The sequence below is a fragment of the Sus scrofa genome, chromosome 1 (assembly GCF_000003025.6).
Source record: "Sus scrofa isolate TJ Tabasco breed Duroc chromosome 1, Sscrofa11.1, whole genome shotgun sequence".
Taxonomy (NCBI): Eukaryota; Metazoa; Chordata; class Mammalia; order Artiodactyla; family Suidae; genus Sus; species Sus scrofa.
Window position 1 is genome coordinate 195,236,469 of NC_010443.5, and position 21,099 is coordinate 195,257,567.

A 21,099-nucleotide genomic window follows, 5' to 3' on the forward strand; every position below is an offset into this window, starting at 1 on the left:
TTTCAGTATCTTAATAAAATGCTAATTGTCATTTATGTAACAATCCTAAGGAAGTGTTTGGTGGGCGGTCTTCCATTGGATGATGCAGGGATCCAGAATTTTTCTTCTTTTGATTCCATTACCAACTAAATGCACTGATCTTTCATTATAGCTAATAATAAAAGAGTGGACCCTGCAGGGAAATTATGCTAGGCTAGGCCCAAATATGATGCACTTCATTTCTGCACAGGTTCCCATAGCTAGAGCTATCATGTGGAAACTCCTACCTCTTTCTCTCTCTCTCTTTTAACATTTTTTTTAAATTAAAGTATAGTTGATTCACAATGTTGTGCCAGATTCTATTGCACAGCAAAGTGACCCAGTCATACATAGATGTGCATTCATTTTCTTATATTATCTTCCATCACGATCTATCCCAAGAGATTGGATTATAGTTTCCTGCGCTAAACAGCAGGACCTCATTGCTTATCCATTCTAAATGTAATAATTTACATCTACTAACCTCAAATTCCCAGTCCATCCCATTCCCTTCCCCTCCCCCTTGACAACCACAAGTATGCATATCCATGATCTGTTTCTGTTCTATAGATAGGTTCATCTGGGCCACATTTTAGGTTCCATGTAAAAGTGTTATCTTATGGTATTTGTCTACTCCTACTACACTGGGAAACCTTGAGGATGGGACAAACTCCTATTTAATATTTAAGTTTTCAATTGATAAATAACTCATATATAGTATTATGTATAAACAATAAATGTGCTTCTTAATAGATTTTTACAAACTGAACACATCCATGTAAACAACACCTAATTTAAGAAACAGAACAGGAAGCATGTCAGAACATTATCTGCTTCGTTATATTCATGATCCATACCCAGGGCTTAACTACTGTGCTGACTTTTAACACTTACTTTCTCTCCTTCCTTCCTTGCATTGACTGAAAGATTCTTTAAATTGTATAGTGTTCTACAATTTTCAAAAGTTGTACACACATGATTTCATATAATCCCATAATAACCATTCCCCTCCCCTACTCTTATATTGCCCCCTCTCCCTTCCCTCTCTTCACTGGTAACCACTAATTTGCTCTCTACATTTGCTTCTTTTTTTGTTTTATTCACTGGTTTGTTGTATTTTCTAGTATCCACATATAAGTGATATCATACAGTACTTATCTTTCTCTGTCTGACTTATTTTACTTAGTGTAATGCCTTCAATTGTGTATATACATATATCTATAGCTGTATCTCTATCTCTATCTATCTAATCTCACATCTTTTTATTTATTTATCTGTTGATAGACACATAGGTTGTCTCCATTTCTTGGCAATTGTAAGTAATGTTGCTATGAACATTGTAGCGCATGTATCTTTTCAAATTACTGATTGCTCTTTGGATATATACCCAGGAGTGGAATTTCTGGGCCATATGTTAGTTCTACTTTTAGCTTTGTAAGAAGCCTCCACAATGGCTGTACTGATTTGCATTCCTACCAACAATGTATGAGGGTTCCCATTTCTTCACAGCCTTGTCAACAACTTTGTTATTTGTGGTCTTTTTGATGATAGCCATTCTGATGTGTGAGGTGCTATCTCATTGTGGTTTTGATTTGCATTTTCCTGATCATTAGCAATGTTGAACACATTTTCATGTGCCTGGTGGCTGTCTGCATTTCTTCTTTGGAAATATGTCTATTCAGTTCTTCTGTTCATTTTTTAATTAGGTGGTTCTTTGATGTTAAGTTTTCTGAAGTTTATATATGTTGGCTATTAACCCCTTATTGTCACATTATTTGCAGATATCCTCTTACATTCAGCAGGTTGTTTTTTATATTTGTCAATGGTTTCCTATTCTACATGGAAGCTTCTAAGTTTAATTAGGTCCCATTTGTTTATTTTTGATTTTGTATTGTATGCTTTCAAAGATGGATCCAAAGACAATCACTATAATTTATGTCAAAAGTTATTCTGCCTACATTTTCCTATAGAAATTTTAGAGAATTTTATCTTACATTTATATCTTTAGTTCATTTGATTTCATTTTTGTACACGGTATTAGAGGATTTTCCAATTTCATTATTTTACATATAGCTGTCTAGTTTTTGCAACACCACTTATTGAAAGGACTGTCTTTCCTCCAATATTTATTCTTGCCTTTTTTTGTCATGTATTTATTGGTCATAAGAGTGTGGTTTATTCTGGACTCTATTTTGTTCTATTGATGTGTCTGTTTTTGTACTAGTACTATACCGCTTTGATAACTGTAGCTTTGTAGTATAGTCTAAAGTCACAGTGTGTGATGCCTTTTGCTCTGTTCTTCATTCTCAAGATTGTTTTAGCTATTCATGGTCTTTTGTGTTGATGTCAGAGAGTGTTTTGCCTATGTTTTCTTCTAGGAGTATGATGGTGTCCTGTCGTATATTTAAGTCTTTCAGCCATTTGGAGTTTATTTTTGTGCATGGTGTGAGGGTGTGTTCTAGTTTCATTGCTTTGCATGCAGCTGTCCAGGTTTCCCAGCAATGCTTGCTGAATAGACTTTCTTGTTCCCATTTTATGTTCTTGCCTCCCTTGTCAAACATTAATTGACCATAGGCGTCAGGGTTTATTTCTGGATTCTCTATTCTGTTCCATTGGTCTGTCTGTCTGTTTTGGTACCAGTACCACACTGTTTTGATGACTGTGGCTTTGTAGTATTTCTTGAAGTCTGGGAGAGTTATGCCTCCTGCTTGGTTTTTGTTTCTCAGGATTGCTTTGGCGATTCTGGGTTTTTTGTGGTTCCATATAAATGTTTGGATTGTTTGTTCTAGTTCTGTGAACAATGTCCTGGGTAATTTGATAGGGAGTGCATTGAATCTGTAGATTGCTTTGGGTAGTATGGCCATTTTTACAATATTGATTTTCCCAATCCAGGAACATGGACTATCTTTCCATTTCTTTACATCTTCTTTGATTTCTTTGATTAAAGTTTTATAGTTCTCAGCATATAGGTCCTTTACCTCCTTGGTCAGGTGTATTCCGAGGTATTTGATTTTGTGAGGTACAATTTTAAAAGGTATCGTATTTTTGTATTCCTTTTCTAATGTTTCATTGCTGGTATAAAGAAATGCAACTGACTTCTGAATGTTAATCTTATATCCTGCCACTTTGCTGAATTTATTAATCAGTTCAAGTAGTTTTGGGGTTGAGTCCTTAGGGTTTTCTAGGTATAGTATCATGTCATCTGCATACAGTGACAGTTTGATCTCTTCTCTTCCTATATGGATGCCTTTTATTTCTTTTGTTTGTCTAATTGCTGTGGCTAAGACTTCCAAAACTATGTTGAAGAGCAGTGGTGGAGTGGGCATCCCTGTCTTGTTCCAGATTTGAGTGAGAAGGCTTTCAGTTTTTCCCCATTGAGGATTATATTTGCTGTGGGTTTATCATAAGTGGCTTTGATTATATTCAGGAATGTTCCCTTTATACCCACTTTGGCGAGGGTCTTGATCATGAATGGATGTTGAACTTTGTCAAATGCTTTTTCTGCGTCTATTGAGATGATCATATGATTTTTGACTTTTTTTTTGTTAATGTGGTGTATGATGCTGATTGACTTGCATATGTTGAAATATTGTTAATTTACAGGGCTGTAATAATTTCTTCTGTACAGCACGGTGATCCAGTCATACATATATACATATGCATTCTCTCTCAGGTCCTTTGTATTTCTGTGGTGTTAGTCGTAACTTCTCAAGTTAAATCAAGATTTCACTACTGTTCTAACTTTTAACACTTTAGATTAGTTTCTAAATCACCTCTTTTGGACTTTTAGAGTTATATAAATAGAATTACACATTATGTACTCATCTGTATTTGGCTTCTCTTCACTCAGTATTATTTTGTAGGAGTCTTTCATATTGCCTATAGTTGTAGTTCATTAATATTAATTGTGGAGTTTTCTACTACAACTTCAACTTATTTATTCTACTCTTGATGGACATTTGAGTTTGCATTGGGTTTATTAAGAACTGTATTGCTACAGACATCCTTGTGCATACCTTTTTATTTACATTTATACTCTTTTTTAAGGGGTATGTAATTAGGAGTGAAATTTCTGTGTTTAGAATAGGTTTATCTTTATCTTTAGCAGATAGTCATCTGACAAATTTTACAAATGATTGTATGAATTTTTACATACACCAGCACTTTATGAGAATTCAGTTTTGCTACATCCTCACCAACCCTTGATATTTTCGTTCTCATTTCAACCATTCTGCTAAGTGTATAAAGTTAATATATTGTTTTAAATTGTACTGCCTAGATTCTTATTTAACATGAGTACTGTTTCATATAATTAATAGCCATTCATATAACTTTTTTGGTAAATTTTTTTATTGGAATTTTCTCTTTATTCTTAATGATTTTTTAAAAATTCTTTATACAGTTTGCATATGAGCCCTCTATTGGGGTTAAATGAATTTATCTCCTTTCTCTCTGATCATCTGATTCGCTTCAAGGTATTGCTCAAAGAAAAAAAGTCTTAATTTTAATGTTGTTAGTTTCATTTATTCTTTTTTCATCTTTTTAATTTCTACTTTTTGTTTGCTGTTTAAGAAATCTTTTCTTATGCCAGGATATTGAATATTTTCTCCCATATAATATTTTAATAGTTTTATGATTTTTACTCCTTATTTGGATCAGCAATCTACTTTGAGTTGATTTTTGTGTAGAGTGTGAAAGGAAGGGCAAGATGTATGTATTTTTCAGATATTCAATTTATCATATACCTATATTGAAAAGATCATTTTCCCTTGTGAACTGCAGTATTATCTTCATTATAATTTAGTGTCCAATATGTATGAGTCTATTTCTGGGCAGTCTGTTCTGTTCATTTGCTTGTTTATCTATTCGTGTGCTGTGATATACTGAATAATTCTGTTCCCTCAAAATTTATATGTAGAAATTTAATCCCTAATGTGGTGATACTTGAAAGAGAGGCCTTCAGAATGTGATTAAACCATGTAGGTGGAGCCCTCATGAATGGAATTAGAGCCCTTACCAAAGTGGCTCCAGGAAACTTCCTTCCCCCTTCTGTGAAAAGACAGCCGTATATGAACAAGGAAGTGGGCTTTCACCAGATAGCAAACCTGCCAGTGTCTTGATCTTGGACTTCCTAACTTTCCAAATTGTGAGAAATCAATGGGTAATGTTTATAAGCCACCCAGTCTATAGTGTTCTGTTAGGTCACCCTGAATGGACTAGGTCATGTGCTATCCCACACTGTCTTAATTACTATAGTTTTTAATAAGAAAATACAAGTGGTATAATTCTGGTATTTTTCCTGTCAATTAATTTTGCCTTGGCTATTGTGTGCATTTTACACTTCCATATAAATTATAAAGGTAGCTTGTTAATTTCTTCAAAATATCTTACTAGAATTTTGATTTGGATTATAAACCTATGACTCAATAAGGGAAGAATTTATTCTACCTTAACAAGAGTCAGTGCTCCAAACCATACACATGATATAGCCCTGCATTTACCGAGGTCATTTTATTTTTGTATTCTCTATTCATAGTATGTGCCTTGAATTCAACAGACCCCCCAGAATAAAAACTCTCCTATTTCCTCTCCTTCCACTACTGTGTCCTCCATCAACTATGATCTCTCACACTTTCCGCTTCTATACTATATGACCCTCAACTGAAAATACTCAATTTACACCCCAGTGATTATTTTTCACTCAGATCCAAAATTCTCTGAAGTTTCAACTGGGCTGTATAATCTGTGCTTTCTAAGAAAACAGGACAAAAACTCTTCTCAAGTTACTTGTATTGTTTTACCTATTTTAGTAGGAGATAGTATCTCCAATCATAATAATATATGGAATATGAGCCTCTTCCACCTGAAAAATAATACATAGAATATGATAGTAGTGGATCTATCTTTTTTTCTTTGTCTTTTTAGGGCCATACTGGTGGCCAGTCTAGAGGTTGAATTGGAGCTGCAGCTGCTGGCCTACACCACAGCCACAGCAACGCAGGATCCAAGTCATGTCTGCAACCCACACCATAGCTTGCGATAGTGCTGGATTCTTTAACTCACTGAGTAAGGCCGGGGATGGAACTAGCATCCTCGTCCTCCTGGATACTAGTTAGGTTTGTTACCACTGAGCCACAGTGGGGTCTCCCTAGTATATCTACCTTGACTACAAAATTATACTTCTAAATAGAGTAAATCACAGATACATGTTTTCATCAAGAAGTATTAGATTTGGTACCAGTATATGAAAAAATTATATAGAAAGCATGAAGTGAAGTTATCATATATTCTAATGCTGTCTAATATTCATATATAATGTTTCACATTTTGTGCCCCAGTAATATGCAGAGCCTAGATCTCTGTAACGAGACCTGCCAATGATGACAGCTCAAACTTTCCTTCCATGGGCCTTTGCTGGCTTTGCTGTGCTTGTATGTGCATGCATGTTAGTGAGCAAGTGTACTGGCATATCTCAACCACTCAATCAGTAAACTGCTATATTCTTTTTAAAACCATAGGTCCCAACCCCTGACAATTGCATCATTAAAGAAACAGCCACATAACTTCCCATGACTAGAATAAGAAAGAAACAGCCACATAACTTCTCATGACTCTTCTTTGACTAGAATAACTAATTACAGTTTATCACTTTAGGGACAAAGTTATTAGCTAAATATTCAACCCTAGACACTGCAACTCAATTACTGACCTGCAATCTTTGGAAGCATAAACCTTGGTAATTAGCAAATTTTCATCTTCTTACAGAAAAGCATGTGAGCAGTTGCCTCCAGATGAAGCAGAATCAAAACACAAATAAAAGCATGACATATATGTATCCTAGATCTATAATTGTAACTGAGGGTCATAGAAGCCTCAGCAGGAAAGGATTTGATGTAAGGAATTTTGACACTTTAAAAATGGGGCTAATGTGCTCTCTTCTAGCAAGAAGTTATGTTAGGAATAATTTAAATAGTGTAGAGTAGATTACCTGTCTTATTTCATGTATTTGAAGATAGAGTTGAAAATAAGTCTAGCACTGTCATCCCTATTTAAATAAAAAAACTAAAACCCAAAAAGATTAGGTGACTTATGCACAAGGGCACATAGCTAATTAGACGCCTGGCTAGGACTAGAACTCCAGTCTTCAAAGGACTTATCACTGCTCTTTCCCCTAGATCCTCTAAATATCAAGTCTCCTGCAAAGGAAGTTTCAAGTTTGAGGGGAATACTAATCACCAATTCTGTTTCTAGTAGCCTTTAACTATATTAAACATAAAATAGTGTATGTATATGGTACATGACTATTCAATCTGTGAAAGGCAGGGATGGACTGTTTCCTTTGCATTATCCAAATATATTAAACAAATTATTCAAATGGAATAGAGTGGAGATGTTCTAAAGAGAAAGGGCAAAATCACTTGCATATCTAATTTTGCTTTTACGGCAAGTTCAAACATACAACTAGTGAATTAAAGAAGAATGATTTCTACATCAGAGCTTGATTATTTTGCAATCAACAAAGACTTACCAACCTTATTATCAATTCCCCTGGGTGAATACATACTATGCTTATGCCACTCTTAGATTCAACACAAACAACTGATGTCTGCTTAACATGGAATAGCTATATCATCCTAATAAAACAGAGAATTATTTAGTTTAAATATATCTTTAAGTATATCTGATGTTTACAAGGGCTGAGTGGCTTGGTCAAGTTTATGTAAGTAGTTAATGACTGAGATAGTATCCAAAACCTTGCCTCCTGACTCACAGATTTTTTTTTAATTGCCACATAATTTAATCTATAAATAAGATACCCATGGGGGAAATGGAGAGTTAACTTAGAAACCGGAAAAAAAAATGAGTTCTAAATCCAACTGTGAATGACTGGTTGTCCATCCAATGCCTGTTCACTTGACTCCTCTGAATTTCAGCTATCAAATTCCACAAAATAAAGAAATATCCCAAAATTATTTTATGTAAATTTGATTCCAGCTGCAAAATATTGCAAGAGAAATATATTACCTAGACTAGATATCCATTCCTAAATCTTTCTAGAAGATAATATTCCGAAAGAGATAATTACCTACCTCCTCAATCTGTATTCCCCAACAGCAAAGAATTTGTGTGTTTAATATTAACTAAGAATTGCATCATTATTTTAGAAATCAAGTGCAAAAATTAACACACATTTAGGTAAATGTACTGGAGTTGGTTTTCCTGACATAAGCCACAGAAATTTTCTTTCATTAAGAAAATATTTCTTAAAGGTATTGTAATTGCCTTACCTCAGGAGTTGTTCTCCCTGAGGCACAGCAATTATCTTACAAAGCAAAAGCTAAAGCCACATATTAGATGTGTTCCTGGGGAAATGGATAGTATCGAATGAGATCTAGTAGGGTAATATAGCTGAAAGTGCACTGTAAACTACAAAACAAAATTATATATAGCATGCCAGCATGGAATGGCAGAGGGAACGCTGGAGTTGCATTAGGAAATCCACTTCAGTGACAGCTTGGCCATTTACTAGGGAAGTCAGTTTAGGCAATTCACATAACTTCTCTGGTCTTCATCTAATAGGGATAATAATCTTTGCTCCACTTGATTTGTAGAGTTGTGGGGGAAGCATGGATAGAGGAAACATATGCTAAAGTGTGTTATAAAATGTATGACACTTTTTTTTTTTGTCATCTTTTTACGGCTGCATCTGCAGCATATGGAGGTTCCTAGGCCAGAGGTTGAATCAGAGGTGTAGCCGCCAGCCTGCGCCAGAGCCATAGCAACTCAGGATCTGAGCCACGTCTGTGATCTACGCCACAACTCATGGCAATGCCAGATCCTTAACCCACTGAGCGAGGCAAGGGATCGAACCCGCGTCCTCATGGATGCTAGTTAACCACTGAGCCAGGATGGGAACTCCTCACACTTGATAAATATTAATGTTATTTTCTGCTTATCTACTGAAGAGTTTCATTACATATACACATGTCTACATTACTTTCTGAGTGTCAGACTTGCAGCCTAGAGTCATTTGAGTGTATGTCATTATTAAAGTGATTCAACCTTCTTTATCATTTAATTTCCTTCTCCCTAGGCCTTTGACACTTTAGACCCTTTGCATATCTCTTAACTTTAGATAAGGCATTCTTAAGTCAGAGTTTTTGAGTCCAATAGAACCAAGTTGGAATCCCTGCTATTCTCTCATTCCCTGTGTAGACTTGGGAAAGATTTTTAAAATATCTCTTAGCCTCAGTTTTTAAATCTATAAAATGGATTATTGTGAAATTTAAATGAACAAATAATCTATGGGAAATAGTACAGTTCCCCTAATCTTGATATTTTTATTACAGTGATTCCAACACAAAAACATGTGGAAGCATTCACTACTGTGACCAGAATAATTAAGTTTTCAAAAACAGTGTGGTCTAATTGTTCATTTATGTTCCTCATGGAATACTAGGCATGTTATTCTTTGTGTGTGTGTGTGTGTGTGTGTGTGTTCCAGGGCCGAACCCGCGGCATATGGAGGTTCCCAGGCTAGGGGTCCAATTTGAGCCACAGCTGCCAGCCTGCGCCATAGCCACAGCAACACAGGATTCGAGCCGTGTCTGTGACCTACACCATAGCTCATGGCAACGCTGGATTCTCAACCCACTTAGCGAGGCCAGGGATTGAACCCCCAACCTCTTGATTCCTAGTCAAATTCATTAACCACAGAGCCACGATGGGGAACTCCCCAGGCGTGTTATTTTTACATTAATAGAAAAGCATAATGGTGATGGTTTTTATCAGTTTTTTTCCTTTGAACTTGAGTGTGCTAAAAATTCTATACTGAGACCTTAGAAATAAAATAACTTTATTCTTCTGAACTTTCAAGTGCTAACAAATAGTCACAGTTAAAAATTATAGTTTTTTAGTAGGATTCCTTTTTAATACTACATGTATGCCATGTTTAGATTCTGAGGCAATGCATTTTTTCTTATTCTTATTTAGCAATACCTTAACAATTATTTCCTTTTTATGATAGTTTCTCCAAAATTAGTTAATTTCATTTTTTTTTTTTTTTTTTTTTTTTAGGACCACACCTATGGCATATGGAAGTTCCCAAGCTAGGGGTCAAATTGGAGCTGTAACTGCCAGCCTACACCACAGCCACCAAAATGCTACATCCACACCACATCTGTGACTTACATGATAGCTCATGGCAACACTGGATCCTTAACCCCCTGAGTGAGGCCAGAGATCAAACCTGCATCCTCATGGAGCCTAGTTGGGTTTGTTACTGTTAAGCCAAATGGGAACTCCCTAATTTCATTTTTGTTTTTGCCTATATCTCAAGTATATAAATGACAGTTTTCAATTCAGCATACTTAATAAAATGTGGTGTTCAAATTTGATTCTCCCGTATGTCTTTTGTCAGTAAAACTATGTGAGTGTTTATTTAATTATTCAACCTGTGTTCATGAATTACGTAATTTATTTTTTTCTTGTTTAATGATCAATGTTTTAGTTTGTCTTGGTGAGTATTTATGGAAATGGTCTTAACTTCATTTATTGATGAATTTATATTTTTTGTTCGAAAGGATTTTTTTGAATTGAAAGTAATTTTGAAAAGTTTATATTTCTAACTATTTTTAGATATTATTTGCATTTCTAATTGGTGGAAAAAAACATAAAATTTACCAACATAATCATTTAAACTGTACAGTCTAGGTTATTAAATATATCCTCATGTTTGTGCCACTGGAAAAAAAATGCAGTGCTTCTGGACATCAGCTTAATTTGATACCCATAGTTAGAGTCAGTCACTTAATTCTTAAATGTGTGGCATTAACTTAGCGGGAGTGAAAATAAGTACAGAAATTGATATTTGAAAGTTGGAAAGAAGACAGATATTTTCCAGTGACAAAATATTGGGTAAATTGGCTACGTATGATACCTGTGATCACCTCCAGGGCTCTAGCTCTATTTACATGTGATCACTTCTCAGGACTCTAGTTCTATTTACATGTGATCCCCTTCTACGTCTCCAGCTCTTTTTACATGTGATCACCTCCCAGGTCTCTACTTCTGTTTACATAGGATCAACCTCCCAGGGCCCTGACTCTATATGAGCAGATTTGAAAGCAGAATATTGGTAGTAAGTGGGCTTATGACTGGTTACGTGTAGCAAGGCATAAGAAGAAAGAGGTGATTACAGGCAAGACTTGGATGGCTTCTGAGCAAATATGAAAGGAATTGAGAACAGGAAAAATAAGATTGACAAATCATTGTACAAAAAGTCCATTAAGACTTAGTTTTGTGGCAAAGATCAAATAATAGATATGACCTCCCACCAAGCCTAATGCCTTCAAAGTAGCTTCCATCATGGAGAAAGAGAGAGAGAAACAGAGACAGAGAGCAACAGAGAGACATGGTATCAAGAAAGCAAATGATTAAACCAGGCTTGGGAATTATGTATAAGAAAGAGCTTTTTGTGAGGCTGAAGGAGTATGAAATTGACTATAAACAGATCAGAAACTTATTTTTTAAGAGATTAATATTGCCAAATAACCTATAAGCTTGGTTTTAAAAAATCATTTGCTATGAGAGCTCAAAATCAAACCTTATGCCCCCAAATTTGCACAGGCAGGAAGATGCTGAGGATGCTCTAGAGCCCTGAATTAGGACAAATTCTCCCATCCCCATATGAGGCTTGTACTATAGAGGAATATGTACAAAGAGGAACATCCAAAGGAATGGAATCAAGAGCCACAGAGAACAATGGATGAGACTGAAAGACTAATAAAGGAATTTACCCCACTGCAGCCGGGATGAGCGGCTTCACAGTGCCTGCCTTGCAGATTCATCATTGCTGTGACCAGTGACTCCTAACCCTCTAGGTCATTATTCCCTGACCTTTTCATGGGAGTGTTAAATCAGTTATCCTGCCCCTGCTCCACTTTTATACATTGTGTGCATGTTTATATATTTTTGTGTGTATAATGCATACATGTGTGTGTGTCTGAGGGGGCAGGTAACTTGTCTTTCTAGTATAGAGGGCACCATTTCTGTCTCCACCATTTCAGAAAATGGTACCACCATTTATACTTTGCTTAGCCAAAAGAGAGACTTTTTAAGAAAAATTACTCTTTTATTGTTCATCCAGCCCATCTGCAAACCCCATCAGTCTTACTGGCAAAATAAATCCAGAATTTTACCACTTGTCACTACCTCCATTTCTGCCTCTCTGGTCTATTCACCAAGATGTCTCACCTGAATTACTCAAAAAGGCCCCTAATTGGTACTCTTCCACAGTCCTTCCCCCCATACCATACTGTGCATTTCTCCCACAGCAGCCTGAGCTGTCCTTTGACAGAAGAAGTTAGTGTGAATCCTCTGCTCCAGACTCTCCCACGAGTTTGCGTCACAGTTAAAAGCCAAGGTCCCTGGCCTCCTCTCCAATCTCCTCTCTAATCATTCTCCCCACGTTACCATGTGCCACCCACACTGTCCTCCTCACAAATATGCAAAGAATTCTCTCAGCTGGGGTTTGCTCCTCTCCCGGTGGACCTGGTGGACGCCTGCCTGCCCAATTCATTCCACAACTATCTCTGTTCCAATGTCACTTCCTTCCTTTTCCTGTATCCTTATACTTTCTGTTTGTTTGTTTGTTTGTTTTGTAGCTCACATCATCTTCTGACATTTTATGTAATATTTAATTCATTTTGTTTTGTTTACTGATGTGTACCTAACTCCATAACAGGGACTGAAACATGGTAGATGTTTAACAAATTCTCATAATGTGAACAAATATCTTGTTTGCTGTTGTCTCCCATCATTCATAAGTATCACAAAATAAATGCTGTTAGGCTGAAGAATAGGATGGACCCAGGTTTATCTAGGTGCTACATGATAGCCTTCCAGCAGGGCTATCTCTATGGCTGCTCAACCTGTGCAGCCTCTCAGGCCTTGCACTTAGAAGAGCTCCGCTCTCAGTTTAATGCTCTGCCACTGCTGTCTGGAAATTCTTAATAGTTTTGAACAAAGAGACCTGATTTTTTTGGTAGTGATATAACCCACACACCATAAATTCACCATTTTAAAGTGTGTATTTCAGTGTTTTTTTAGTTTATTTGTAAAGTTATGCAGCTATCAACACTATCTAATTCCAGAACATTCTCATTACCCCCAAGAGAAACCCCACACCTGCTAGTAGTCATTCCTCATTTCCCATGCCCCAGGCTTCTTTCAAAGTGTAGCATGTATCAGTACTTCATTTCTTTTAATAGCTGAGTAACATTCCATTGTATGGTTGTACCACATTTTGTTTTCTGTTTTATCATTTAATATTTGGGTTGTTTCTACTTTGGGGCTATCATAAATAATGCTACTATGAACATTCATGTACTTTTTGGTGTGTGTGTCTGCATATTTTAATTTTTCTTGGATATGTCCTTGGAGAGGAATTACTGGGTCATATGGCTACTTTATGTCTAACTTTTTGAGAAACTGCCAAGCTGTTTTCCACAGAGGCTGTACCATTTTATATTCCCACTAGCAGCGTATGAGGGTTACAGTTTCTCTACATCCTCCCAAAACTCAGTATTTACTTGTCACCTTTTTATCACAGCCATCCTAGAAGATGTGAAGTATATCTCATTGTAGTTTTGACTGGCATTTCTCTGATGACTAATGATGCTGAACTTCTTTTCATGGAATTATATATATCATCTTTGGAGAAATGTCTATTCGAATTCTTTGACTATTTTAAATTTTTTTGGCTTTTATTTGTTGAATCATAACAGTTCTTTATGTGTTCTAGATACTAGATCTATATCAGATATATGATTTTCAAACAGTTTTTCCCATTCTGTGAGTTTTTTACATTCTTGATAATGTCCTTTGAAGACACTTATAAAAATGATTTTTATTTTTTTCCATTATAGTTGGTTTACAGTGTTCTGTCAATTTTCTACTATACAGCAAATTGACCCAGTTACACACACACACACACACACACACACACACACACACACACACACTCTCACATATATATATATTCTTTTTCTCACATTATCCTCCATCATGCTCCATCACAAGTGACTAGATATAGTTCCCAGTGCTACACAGCAGGATCTCATTGCTTATCCATTCCAAAAGTAATACTCTGCATCTATTAACCCCAATTTCCCAATCCATCCTGCTCTCTCCCCCTCCCCCTTGGCAACCACAAGTCTATTCTCCAAGTCCATGATCTTCTTTTCTGTGGAAAGGTTCATTTGTGCCATATATTAGATTCCAGATATAAGTGATATTATATGGTATTTGTCTTTCTTTTTCTGACTTACTTCACTTAGTATGAGAGTCTAGTTCCATCCATGTTGCTGCAAATGGCATTATCTTGTTCTTTTTTTATGGCTGAGTAGTATTCCCTTGTGTATAAGTACCACAAGGGACATATACACATTTATCTTTCAATGGACTTTTGGGTTGTTTTCATGTCTTGGCTATTGTGAAAGTGCTGCAATGAACATATGGGTGCATGTGTCTTTTCCAAGGAAAGTTTTGTCTGAGTACATGCCCAAGAATGGGATTGCTGGGTCATATGGTAGTATTATACTCAATTTTATGAGGTACCTCCATACTGTTTTCCATAGTGGTTGTACTGATTTACATTCCTACCAACAGTGTAGGAGACACTTTTTGGAACATTTTGAATTTTGGTGAGGTCTATTGTATTTATTTTATATTTTTGGCAGCTTGAGATTTAGGTATCTAAGAAAGCTTTACCTAATTCAAGGCCACTAGTAATGGTTCATTACTAGTATATAGAAATATAACTAATTTTTATATTGATTTTGTAGCCTACATTCTTGCTGAATGCCTTTATCAGCTCTAATAGTTTTTTGTGTACACACAAGAGAATGTGGATTTCTTAGAATTTTCTGTACACCTATATTGTGTCATCTCTAAATAGAGATAACTTTAATTCTTCTTTTTCATTCTAGATGGCTTTCATTTCATTTTCTTGACAATTTCCGTGGCTAGAACCTTCAGCACAATGATGACTAGGATTGGCAGGATGGTACATGCTTGTCTTTTCTGAACTCAGGGGGAGAGCTTTTGGTATTGTACCATTAAGTGTGATGTTAGAGGCTTTGAACTTTTATGTCGTATTTGCCCCTGTATATTATTATGTAGCTGGCCCTGCCTTATAAAGAAGAACACAGTTGGGTTGAGGATTAAGGGATAAGTAAAAGTTCCTCCAGCAGGTGAGAAGGAAGAAAGAAAACAACGTGTAGTGTTAGATTCTGGATCACAGAGTGATTCAGTGTGGCTAGTGTATGAAGGTCAGGGGAGAATGAAGGAAACAGAGGTTGAAGAGGCAGGTTGGCTGAACCACAGTAGGCTTTCTGACTTTATTAAAGAGCTTTAGTTTTACTCTGATTTTTTTTTAAGCTGGGACACTATCTTAATTGATATGTAATAGCAAAGAATGGAATAAAGAGAAATGGGGCTGGAAATGGAAGCAGCAAAGACTAGCAATATTTGAGACAGTGAACCTAAACTTTGCCAGGTTTCACTTGGAATTCTTGCTTTTGAAGACTTTGATCTATTCTTTTATTATTGTTATTGTGGATGTTCCTGGACTAGATATCAAACCTGTGCCATAGCAGTCACCTGAGCCACTGAAGTGATAACACATGACACCTAATGTGGTGTAACACAAGAGAACTCCTCTTTTAGTATTTTTAAAAATGAATGAAACTTCAGTGATAAAGATATGTACTTTGGAATTATACTAACATCAGTAATGCCGTTTACAATCTATGTTTTGTTCCTTAAGAAAAATATATTTTATATTTATGACAGTCTGGAGAATTAAGAATTAATGATCTTTTATATGGTTAAAAAAATAGGACCTGGAGCATTTCATTAGTAAATTCTGTAATTGTATCTGTAATTCTAGAATATTATGCTTTTGCATCTATTGCACACCCTTAGTCACATTAGGCATTTTCCAACACATTAACAAAATCAAAAGACATTCCTTTTCTCACTTCCTTCCTTACTTTTTCTTTACATTAGTCATTTAATTAATTTCTTAAAGTTTATCTAGTGCCAAAGAGGCTGGCTAAATCAAGAAACACATTCCTTGCCCTTGAGGAGCCTGTATAGATCTATGAGTGGCTGAAATGAAGCAAGGCAGCCTTATTTCAAAACAGAGTGAGCTGTTGTTATTACTCTTCATTCACATATTTAATTGTTGAATGGCCACCTGCCACAGCTCTGTCACTGTGGCCTTTGTTAAGAAAAGTTTATAGCACCCGATATATACAGGGTAGTGCTTAAAAATTACTGCTTTATTATATTCATTCATTTAAATGTTGGAATGGGCTGAAAGGAGTAGAATTAGGATTAGTGACTAAGTATATAGAAATGGTAGAAAGAACAGAAGAACCAAATCAACCAGCTCCTTAATAGTCAGGTGAATTGGAGCTGTTTTTTGATCATAGAGCTATCAATTCCTAGTCAACTGTGTAGATTCGCAGATCCAGAAAGAGATGGGCCATTTCAGAAAGCACACCTCTTATCTTCCAAATTACATAACACTAAATCTGTGTCATTAAATAAATGATTCTAGCCCTCCCCCCCCCTTGCCTTTATTGGATTTCAAAGTTCAGTACACATTCAAATTATTCAATTTTGATATCCCTTTTATGATCAAATGTCCTACTTTTTGAAATGGAAAGCTCAGTTGGCCATGTTCCCTGTTAAGTTTAAGAAGCTTTTATCATTTAAATAAATTCAACCTTCCAGCATGGGCTCTGCAGAACATAATGAAGCAAGGAGAAGAAAAGCTTAAATGAAATAAACCTCTTTGGTGTTAGAAATAGTACAGGCTATTGTGCACTGTACCAATAAATGTGTGGATGGAATCATGGCCTGATGCATGATTTTTCTTTTCTAATTTTGTCCTTAATTTTTTGGTTTTCATTAGCAATTCGATTTGCCATTGGGAAAAAGATAGACACAGAATACATGAAGTACAAGAGGTTCTAGGTTATTAACACTGAGAGGAAAAAAAATATTGCATTTGTAAAAGCTGGTTTCTTTTAACACCATGTTGATAATTATAAATATATATATATATTTATTTTACATGATTTAACTCATATAAGTTGATCTCCTATGAACTTCACTCAGATTCTTTAAAATTTTCTAAAATAGTTTTTGAAAGATTTTTCTTTTTTAATCTTTGTCTCCTAAAAAAAAATCATCATTTCCATGTTACGATTAAGTATAATTACTCTGTATAGCTATGTACCGAATTATAGAATTTGCAGGAAAATTTTTGCTTTCTCTATGACACGTTGCCAATGTAAGAATCAGATGGAATATGAAAGTTTTGTTGTTTAAAGAGTCTTTCAGTTGCCAAAATCTAGCATGTAGACACCTTAATTTAAAATAAGAATACACCATTTTTGAAGGTTTAACTAAATAAAATTTATCAATCTTTCCATTTCTTATTAAGTTGTACCACTTCATTATACATGACTAAAGTTAGAGGTAAAAAGTACTTAGAAGGAAAGATTCAGCATGGGTTCAGATACTTTATTTGATAACTTTTATGCTTTTGATGGTGATGTAAAATAATTTCTATCCTATTACTAAGGAGACTACATGATGAAATGTAGTCTCCTTAGTAATAAGAATGCATGGTTATTCAAAAGTGGAATTCAGAATCATAATGTTATCTTCAAAACTATGAGGACTTATGGGAGGGCTTATTATGCTCAATGTTTGTGAAATACAGTGAGTTACATTAGATGATCTTGCTATTTTATATTCTTATTTGTTATATAATATATTCTTCATAACTTAAGATAAGCACAAAGTTATTATACTTTACATGTAAGACATAGATCAAGTGGTGGTGGCACCTCAGTAGATTTTTAATCTTTACACTTTGTAAATATGACAAAATCAACTCTTTTTTTCATTTCTTTGTTTTTAATTTCAGGACCTATATGTATTATCTTACCTTGTATTAGGAAAGTTTTGCTTTGTCATTGGCTAGGAAAATGAGTTCTTAATGGATTCTATTCAGTTCTTACAGTTGAAGGATTCTGATCCAAGTTCTTTAAAGATCAATTTGTTAACTCTCTACTTGTCCAACAAGCACAGAGCCTCAGTTGTTTGTTTAGCTCACCTCTTCCATGGTTCACCATGGCAAATGCTCTGTGAAGGGTTACCTGTTGGGTGTTAACCTGCTGTACCACTGCATAGTTCATCTACTCCATGGTCCAGGTTTTCACAAGGTTCAGGAGATGGAATCCAAGTTTTCTTGGGGAGTTATAGTAGAGGGTGATGGTTGACACGATTTGGAATCTAACTCCTTGAGTCTGTGTTCTGGACACTTACTAGTTGTGTGACCTCATGCAAACCATTTAAACTCTCTGTTCCTAGTTTGCTGTCCTATAACATGAGAATAATAGGACCTAATAGAGTAGTTAAGACAGTTATGTGAGATAGTATGATTGTGGAAGTGACATCTTTGCTATAAGAAAACTTTTTATAACTATTTTCCAATAAATCATAATTTCTGTTCTTTCATCTAAAGAAATCATTAATTTCTTTAATAATTTAGTCTTATTCAGTAAACTCCATTCAATCCAATAGTTTTATGGATTAGCAATGAGGTCCTGCTGTGTGGCACTGGGAACTATGTCTAGTCACTTATGATGGAGCATGATAATGTGAGAAAAAAGAATGTATACATGTATATGTAGCTGGGTCGCCATGCTGTAGAAAATTGACAGAACACTGTAAACCAGCTATAATGGAAAAAAATAAAAACCATGATATAAAAAGTGCCCTCTGGCTTAAAAGCTTGGTTATGGTATACTGTTGATAAAATCCAAATGTGAACTCTCAGGATTATGTCTTCCAGGTACAAAATCTCATTTTTTTTTTTCTTTCTCATTTCCTTTTGCATCTTCTTGGTGGCAAATTATGCCAAACCAGTTCTATCTCATTTGTCCCTGATGCAGACGGGCAGCCTGGCCCTGTGACTCCCTTTGTACTAAGTAGCTTGACTTAGGAATCTTTGTTCTCTGCTTAATAGTAGCAGTGCAAACACTTTCGTTAGTTCTTGGTTGGTGGGGAGGAACTCGCTGGTGGTGGAGGGGCAGGAAAGTCGGAGAAAGAAAGCTGTTTTTTTCTGACATTTTACATGGGCACATTACACCCTTAAAGCACAAAGCATCCCAAACTTGGTAAGCACACAATAATTATAAGCAATTATTAGCCATTATATTGAAAATGTTAAACATAAAGCTATGGCCTAAGATGCCCAGAGAGTCTCAGTTTCCAGGAAACCCAAGTCTTTCATAAACGATGTACTTCACATGGCAGCACACATGGACATCACAGAGACAATAATATTCTGTCTATTACATGCCAATAGGGCTCCCAAATTTAGAAGACAAAAAACAAAGACACCCAGTTAAATTTAATTTCAGGTAACAACAAATACTTTTAAAAGTATGAATATGTCCCATGCAGATAAAAAATGTATTATTTCTTAGTATAAGTCTGTCCTAAATATTGCATGGATGTCCTGAATTTTATCTGGCCCTCTTATGTGCCAAGCACCTGTCCTCCTCCACTCTTCATTTGAAGTAGATGCTTTTTTCATCAAATGTGAGGGTAATCTCCATTACCACACTGCACAAGTTACTTAGCTAACTACTTTTAACAAAATCAAACAAGGTCTGAGTTGAGTGGGAAGGAGGAGGTCGTCAATCATTTACATCATTCTCCTCATGTTAGTTCATAGAATCAAAGTAAGTGCCTTTTCAATAGAAGGGGATGACATAGGAATATAGTATCTGTGTTTGCATGTTTGGATTTGTCTAGTCCCCAAAAGTGTTACTACCTTGAAGTATCAGCACAAGCCTTGTTTACTTAGGAAGGATAAGAAATATGTCAACCCTTTGAAAGACTTCTAATTAAACCACTGGAGCTTTGATGTCAGACAGTGATTCGTATTACATTTTCTAAAAAGATCCAATTTCGTGTGCCAGTAGAGAAGGACAAACATGCTGGTCTTTATAGATAGTTATTGAATGTGGAGAATATTTATTTTAAAATACAAGTTATTACCACTTGATAAACAGTATTTAGTGCATCAATCTCGATTTAGAAAATATGCTCTTAGAGGATTGCTCCTCCCTGACTTTTCTGTTAACAGTGATCATTATTAGTGTTGGTTTCTAAAATATGATCAATGATTATATGTAATTCCTGAAAGCTTTTGAATCTTCAAGAGGTGATGAAAATAGTCTCAAACAGAAAGTGTTTTATTAGAGTTCAAGGGAGACAACCAACACATTTTGAGTGTCTATACGTGCTAGGGACTATGCATTTCACATCTAACCAAGAAGTTTTAGTGAGTGAAGGTGATGGAGGTAAGTCATTTTGCCAGCAACATAAAATTGTCTGATTTTGAAAGCACATTAATATAACCCTCTTATGAATATTCCTTATAACCCCCATCTATAGTTATTTTGTTCTTTAGAAGATTTTGTACAAAAATCCCACACTTACCAAATTCACTTCTAACTCTGATAATATCAAGTGGTAATTTCTTATAGTCAACCTTTTTTTTTTTTTTTAGTTTCTCTTGATGGAGTTATAAATTCTCCCAAATATCATTTTCAAAGTATATTTTTAATAAAATATATACTTATTTGAATATACTCATCTAACACCACATGTACTGTGTACTTAATTTTACATTCAAATTTTAAAGAATTTTGGAATTCGAAGAGCCCAACCTCCTACCCAGTGATAGTATTACACAGACAACATCCTTACTTTCTGTTTGAATATTTTAGTGGTGTGAATTTCATGAGTTTTCAAGGCAGTTTATTCAATTAATAGATAACAGTTTGAAATGAAGTTTGTTTACTGACCTGGTATGTATCGTTCAAAAGCTTCTACCTATAGATCCTTGTTCTGTCCTCTGAAGCCACATAAATAAATTTAATCTCTCCTCCCACCCAACCCAGGTGTTATGTCAGTAAATTGGAA

At 35.4% G+C, this 21,099-nt stretch overlaps 1 protein-coding gene across 4 annotated transcripts in view; it reads left to right on the top strand.

Annotated features, from left to right (window-relative positions):
- The window catches only part of KCNH5 (potassium voltage-gated channel subfamily H member 5), a 298,351-nt gene that overhangs the window by 270,773 nt on the left and 6,479 nt on the right, over window positions 1-21,099 (top strand). The gene's annotated exons all lie outside the window — the stretch shown is intronic.